At 36.5% G+C, this 6,933-nt stretch overlaps 1 protein-coding gene across 6 annotated transcripts in view; it reads left to right on the top strand.

Moving 5' to 3' along the window:
• Positions 1–1,136: 1,136 nt before the first annotated feature.
• The window catches only part of LOC106874333 (coiled-coil domain-containing protein 171), a 187,288-nt gene continuing 181,491 nt past the window's right edge, over positions 1,137–6,933 (top strand). For 3 of the 6 annotated variants that reach the window (XM_014922032.2, XM_014922028.2, XM_014922026.2), the window contains exons 1-2: positions 1,137–1,293; positions 1,977–2,082. The gene's annotated coding sequence lies outside the window, so the exon portion shown is untranslated. The remainder of the gene's footprint in view (positions 1,294–1,976; positions 2,083–6,933) is intronic. The other 3 variants (XM_014922033.2, XM_014922031.2, XM_014922027.2) reach the window with 1 other exon arrangement.

Here is a 6,933-nt window from a genome sequence, read left to right as displayed (position 1 = left end):
TCCCTTGATTAGCAAGAACTTTATATAGCACAAATGTTTTATGGTATTTGCTTCGGTTCTTTACATTTCCGAGTTCCAATCTGGCAGAGGTGAATTTTGCCTTTCATCATTTTGCGATCGATAAAATAAAGTACCACTCAAGATCTGCGACTTTATAATAGTTTAAAACTGCTGACCTTGTGCTTAAATTAGAAACAATTAAAAGCGACGAGTTGATAGAATCGTTAGCTAAAAGGCCTTGTAAGTATTCGTTTCGGCTTTTTACATTCCGAGTTCAGAATGACCGCTGAGGTCAACTTTATCTTTCATCCTTTTGAGGTCAATATAATAAAGTCCACTCCCATCAAAATCGCCAGCCTTGTGCCAAAACTGGAAACCATTAAAATCATTAGTCGACTTTGGCGGGTTTTGATCCCGGAGCATAAAGAACCGTAAATCAATACTGCATGAAAACGATTTTCAAAATTTAGTTTGGGCTTTTTAAATTTTGAGTTCAAATATCGCTGACGTCAACATTGTTTTTTGTTTTTTTGTCTTTCTGGGATAGATAAAATAAAGAACCACTCAAGTAATTAGGTCGGTTTAATCGACTTGCCCCTTTGTAAATTTTAGGCCCTTTTAATGATAATTGTTAGAAACAATTATCATTATTGCTATATGTCTAACTGACAATTTGTTTTCAGTAAGTTACAACTCTTTTAAATTGACACGATTCAGATTCATTGGAGAGACAAGATTTTGTGATATTACGCTACGCTGTGGAATCTACGTCTTCTGATTAATGCATTCGCTCTTTCGAAGAAATAAATAGCTTAACATGAATCTTATCTTAGTTTACGAATTTTATTTTCAATACAATTATTTTTTTCTTTTCTTTTTTGCTTTTTTGCTTTTTTACTCTAATTAATAATGAAAATGAAAAGAGGAATATTAATGTAAAGAATAGTCGAATTTTTAACAGCATAAATTAATTTCTCATACGGGGCAAAACTTCGTAGAGAACAACTGATTATACATAACAGAGCATGTGTAGACGCGTTTTGTGTCGTCATGGTAAAGGTAAACCCCTTAACGACGAAAAGCCATATCAGTTTTTTTTTCATCCAATCATTGATCTGCATTTTTAGTAGCGGAAGTGACGACGGTTCCCCAATGAAGTTATAAACAAGAAGCTGAAACTATTGTATCACCGTTTGTTGACTTTCCATTTATATACATACATACGCACACACATATGTTAACATACGCAGGCAAACAGCCACCTTGGTTCCTTGACTAAAGAAGACGTTAAAAGTTCGTACATTTTTCCCCCTTATTTCTGTTATTTAATCTCTATTTAGAATAGTAAATGTTAAAGTCGGCAGAGCGCCGAACTAATTATTTTGCGCTATTTGGTTACCTCGCTTTACGTTCTGAGTTCAAATTTCTCAGATTACTTTTTCTGTTCATCCTTCGTGGGTCACGAAGAAAATTATTTAAAAATAAAGTTCGGAGGAAAGAGATATAAACGGCTACTCTTCTCATCAATTGCTTATAGTTGCTAGTGTGTGTGAGGATATATGTTATGTTACATTGAGAAGTTAATTGTTGTTATAATCTATCACATAAATTTAGTTGCTTAGCCCAGATCAGGTCTGGTCGAACAAACTTATGAATCAAACGTATTCCTGTCATATCAATTTCTTAATTTAAGACGGTAGAGTGAGGTTTGACTGCTATTTCCAGCAGATCGAACCGCCACACAATAACTCCGATGTTGGCTCGCAATGATATTCACAGAGGGATTTGAACCTGCGATCCTCACAACACTAATAAAAACAACACTCCAATTAGGTACGATGTTCTACCGTCTGATCATGTATAAAAGTTGTATTGCAAAATAGGCAATCTTTCGATTGCCGCAAAATATTTTCCTCTCTGTCTCTCTCTGTTGTGATTATCACTATTAATTAATTATCTCGCATTTCTGTTTGCAGAATGTATTGTTATTATTCATCGTGTCAGTGGGGAATTTGGCCAGAAACATTAATTTCACTTTAGTCAATCTTCGTAAATTACTGGGTTGTTGCTGTTGAACCCCAGGTAAGCCTTGATTGAGCAGACCTATTTATTTGTTTTATATTACATTTAGTGAACAATAGCATCGTTAGTTACAAATTTCCTGTAAGTCTATTAGTGGTCCATTCCATTTTTGATGGGGAGAATGACAAATGTCTGTAACTCAGAGTAGAACAAATATCATAAAGGATTTCATTTGAAGAACACCGGTTTTTTGTTTTCTCGCCTTGTTTACTTGTTCCCTTTTATGTATCTCTGTTACATACTCAAGTGTATTGGTGTGCTTTTAATATAAATTTGTGTACGTACAGGTGTGTATCTGTAGGTGTGAGTAACAATGCGTTTATGTGGAATATATTGATATAAATATGTGTATGTATTTGAATGCAAATGTGTGCGCACATACGTGCAAGCTTGGATTTGAAGGTGAGCGGAGATGGACACTCATGTACATGAAAGGTTTCAGATATATGTAGGTAATATATATGAATATGTACGAACACATTTAATTGTGTGTGCAAGTAGTTGTGTCTGTAAACATCATCAAGAATGTATGTGCAAGTAGTTGTGTCTGTAAACATCATCAAGAATGTATGTATACAGTTTTATATATATGTGTATGCATCAGTAATATTTATGTAAATGCTGAAAAGTCACAAGATGGTAAACTGGCAGAACAAATATATTTCATTCGTCTTTACATTCTGAGTTCAAATTCTGCCGTGGTCGACTTTGCTTTCATCCTTTTAGGTTGCGATGAAATTGGTACCAGTTGGGCACTGCGAATGATGTAATCGACTTACCCACCTCCGCCTTCAAAATTTTATCCTTTGCGCCTATAGAATAAAGGATTGTAACAAGATTTCTAAGTAATTGCGAATTGAAATCTCATTTCAATATATAGACGGCGAGCTGGCAGAAACGTTAGCACGCCGGGCGAAATGCTTAACGGTATTTCTTCTGTCGTTACGTTCTAAGTTCAAATTCCGCCCAGGTCGACGTTAACTTTCATCCTTTCGGGATCGATTAAATTAAGTACCAGTTACGCATTGGGGTCGATGTAATCGACTTTATCCCCTTGTTTGTCCTCTCTACGTTTAGCCCCCTGTGGGCAATAAAGAAACATATATATATATATATATATATATATATATATATATATATATATATATATATATATATATATATGCATATATCCATACATATATGTACATATCCATACATATATGGGTACAGGACATCACAAAAAAACGTTAAACGCAATGAGAAACGAAAACAGAAAACGAACTTTTTTTCAAACAACAAAAAAAAAAACAGAAACGAGACATGCAACATAAAGAATATTTCCCTTCATCAGTTGTCCCTGTCCATCTACTCCACGTTTTGAAGGCGTATATATAGTGTCGTGCCGACCAAAGCCTTGTGACGGAAACTGAAAGAATGTTTACAGATAGACAAATACAAGCATATATGTATATATAGATGGAAACTGAAAGAAGCCCATTGTGTGTGTGTGTATGTATATATATATATGTTTGTGTGTGTGTGTGTGTGTGTATGTATATATATATATATGTTTGTGTGTGTGTGTATTTATGCGTGTATGTCTGAAGTCCCACAACTCCATCGCTTGACAACCAATGCTGATGTGTTTATGTCCCCATAACTTCAGCCAAAGAGACCAATAGAAAAAGTACCAGACTTACAAAGAATAAGTCCTTTGGTCTATTTCTTTGACTAAAACCCTAACTGAAACAAGTTAAAGGATAAAAGAATATATACATATATACAGAGAGAGAGAGTGGGGTATGCTCACGATGATGTATGTGTTTATACATACATGTATGTATATAACTGTCAACCACAGCATTTTACAAACTCATTAACTTCAGACTTCTTACATTGCTCTGATCATACCTTTCAACACCTGGCTTCATTTTCACCTTATTATCTCTTAATTTCTCTCTTCCACTACCTCCCACCACAATGCCACCTAACGCATGACAGCTAAGAGAGAGGTTTGAATTTAACCTATACATGACAAGTTTATTTAAAAGTGACCTTTATCATTCAGCCTTTTATAGTTCCAACAGTGCTATCTTTTGGGCCATTGTTCCCTTGTAAATACTTCCACTGTTGGGTTGCAAGTTCAAGCTGATTTTTTGGCATCTAAGGACATTCTGCTGTTTTGTACAGCTCTACAACAGAATACTTTGTATATCTGCATATAATGAATATATACAAATACAAGCATATATGTTTATATGTGTGTTGGCAATACACATACTCTCACATTCATGGCATACTTGGTGGGTATAGGTATGGTACAAGGAATGAGGCAAGGTCAATGCTTATGTAGACCTGGATGTAAATGACCTAAGCAATACAAACTCCAAGAAACTGGCCAGTGACCTGCTCTTCTTCCTGCCAACTGAACACACAAACCAGAGAGACTTTATTCTTACCAGGAAATGAGGTAACCTGATGGTTGTAATTGCTAAGTCTTTCTCCTGTGATGAATGTACAATATTAGTGATTAGTGACTTCAGAAGTCACTAATCTAGATGGTCAAAAAACAAAAACAAAAATTTGAAGAAGGGAGTTATAGAAGCTGAAAGAGCCTTAGTTGATGTCCATGAAAGATGAGACAATGAGGGAACTGAAATTTATAGAGGTAAACTAGGAATTCCTGCAAAACAATCTACTGAGGATTACTGCCTAGATCTGAAACTGATCAAGGTCCCAGCAAGACAGAAGGTGAGATAGAAGTGGAGTAATGCTACAGATAGGAACATACAACTTAAGAGACAGGCTTGGAATGAGTGAAGCACAATGGACAGGCTTGGATGAGAAAGCATGCTAGAGACCCATTTCAAGTGGCTAAAGAGAAGCTAAATATCAAGTATGCTTAGCTAGGGGTGACACAAAAAACAGTATATTGGTACATATTCTGAACCATAAGGAGCAGAAGTATAAGATATTCATCATCATCATTTAACGTCCATCTTCCATGCATGCAAAACAGTGTCAGAAAAGGTTGAGATATCATTGGAGAGAATAACATTCAAAATGATATCAGTGCACTAGCCCTTAATAATACATAAAAGAGACATAGAAGTACTATTATGAGAGACTGTTAAACAGGGAGAATGCATGGGAAAGAGAGTTTACCTCAGTAGACTCAATAGCGGAGCACCCGTTGAAGCTGACAGCTGTATGGTAGATTAAACAATGAAGGTTATGAAAGCTAAGAAGGCAAATATTGTCGCTGAGAGACTAAAAATATCTGGTGAGGCAGTCATGCACTAGTCACATGCATAGTCAATTAGGTATTACAAGATGTCTGATATGGTATTATCATTGTCAACTGCTACCAGAGCAGTAGAGATGCACTAGGGAGAGGAACTATAAAAGCATCAAGTGCAGCTGATTAAGTATAGAATTAGCTTCACTAAGATGCTGTGTGGGTTTGTGCCAAGAACAAGAACTACTGATGCCCTCTTTCTGAAGAGACAAATGCAGAAGTACTCTGCTAAGAATAAGCCCTTCTATGTAATGTTTGTCAGCCTGCAGAAAGTCTTTGACAGAATTCCACACTCTATAGTCTGGCAGTTGTTAAGGAAACTAAGAGCAGCTGAGTGAATTTTGTTGAGTGTACAATTCATGTGCAGTTAGCTTGGTGAGTGATAGCACTGAGTACAGTGATGAGTTTAAAATGACATTGCTGGCCTAGTTCTTATAGATGCGTCAAAGATGTTTAGAAGAAATCTCAGATATGGAAGCAAAACCTAGACTCAAGATGCTTCACAGTAAACTTTGCAAAGGGTAAAGTTTTACTAAGTAGAAAAGAAGACAGGACCTTATCATTATCAAGGAAATGGTCATGCTTCATATGCAGAAAAGGCATGGGTAAAAATTCCATATCCATTGCATACCATGCATGTATAAAAGATACAGAATCAGTGAAAAGCTAAATGGAAAGGTAGATTTCATATACAGAGATGCAGTAAGCACTAAAGAGCAACTGTAAAACAGGTTCTCTCAAATGTCTGGGCAACCACAACAAATAGTTGATAGCTTTTGGTACCTATGTGACCTAATTAGTAGTGGCAATGGGTGTTCTGAAAGCATAGTAGCCAGAGTAAGAATGGGCTAGAAAAAGTTCAAGGAGTTGTTGATGTATGTGCATGTTTGTGAGGCATAGGCCTTGAATGCAATAATTAGAAAAAAATGAAGCAAGCATGATTCACTGGATGAATAGTGTTAGTGTACATGAACAACACAGCACAATCTAAGAGAGAAAGTGAACATTAGCAGAATCTGGTATAATGCACAAGAGGGAAAGTTGCTAATATAAGTATGTGGTAGATACTGGAGATTACAACTGCATAAAGCAGCACTGGGAGACCTACAAAGTCATGGAATGAGGTGGTGAAAACTGACCTTAGGATGCTGAGCCTTATGAAGGAGATGGCAAAGGACTGATGGTTGACAGTATCACAACCCTTTGCTAGAAAAAACATCCACTTGTGCAAGCACGATGAACTGAATGTCAACATGGTGGTAATGATGGAGTCTAAGAAGTATATATATATATTTATATATACTTACAGATATATATTCATACATACATATATCATCATCATCATCATCATCGTTTAACGTCCGCTTTCCATGCTAGCATGGGTTGGACGATTTGACTGAGGACTGGTGAAACCGGATAGCAACGCCAGGCTCCAATCTAATTTGGCAGAGTTTCTACAGCTGGATGCCCTTCCTAACGCCAACCACTCAGAGAGTGTAGTGGGTGCTTTTACGTGTCACCCGCACAAAAATGGCCACGCTCGAAATGGTGTCTTTTATGTGCCACCCGCA

Source organism: Octopus bimaculoides, chromosome 2 (genome assembly GCF_001194135.2).
Source record: "Octopus bimaculoides isolate UCB-OBI-ISO-001 chromosome 2, ASM119413v2, whole genome shotgun sequence".
NCBI classification, from domain to species: Eukaryota; Metazoa; Mollusca; class Cephalopoda; order Octopoda; family Octopodidae; genus Octopus; species Octopus bimaculoides.
Note: the sequence above shows the minus strand (reverse complement) of the source record. Positions and strands in the feature narration are given on the sequence as shown.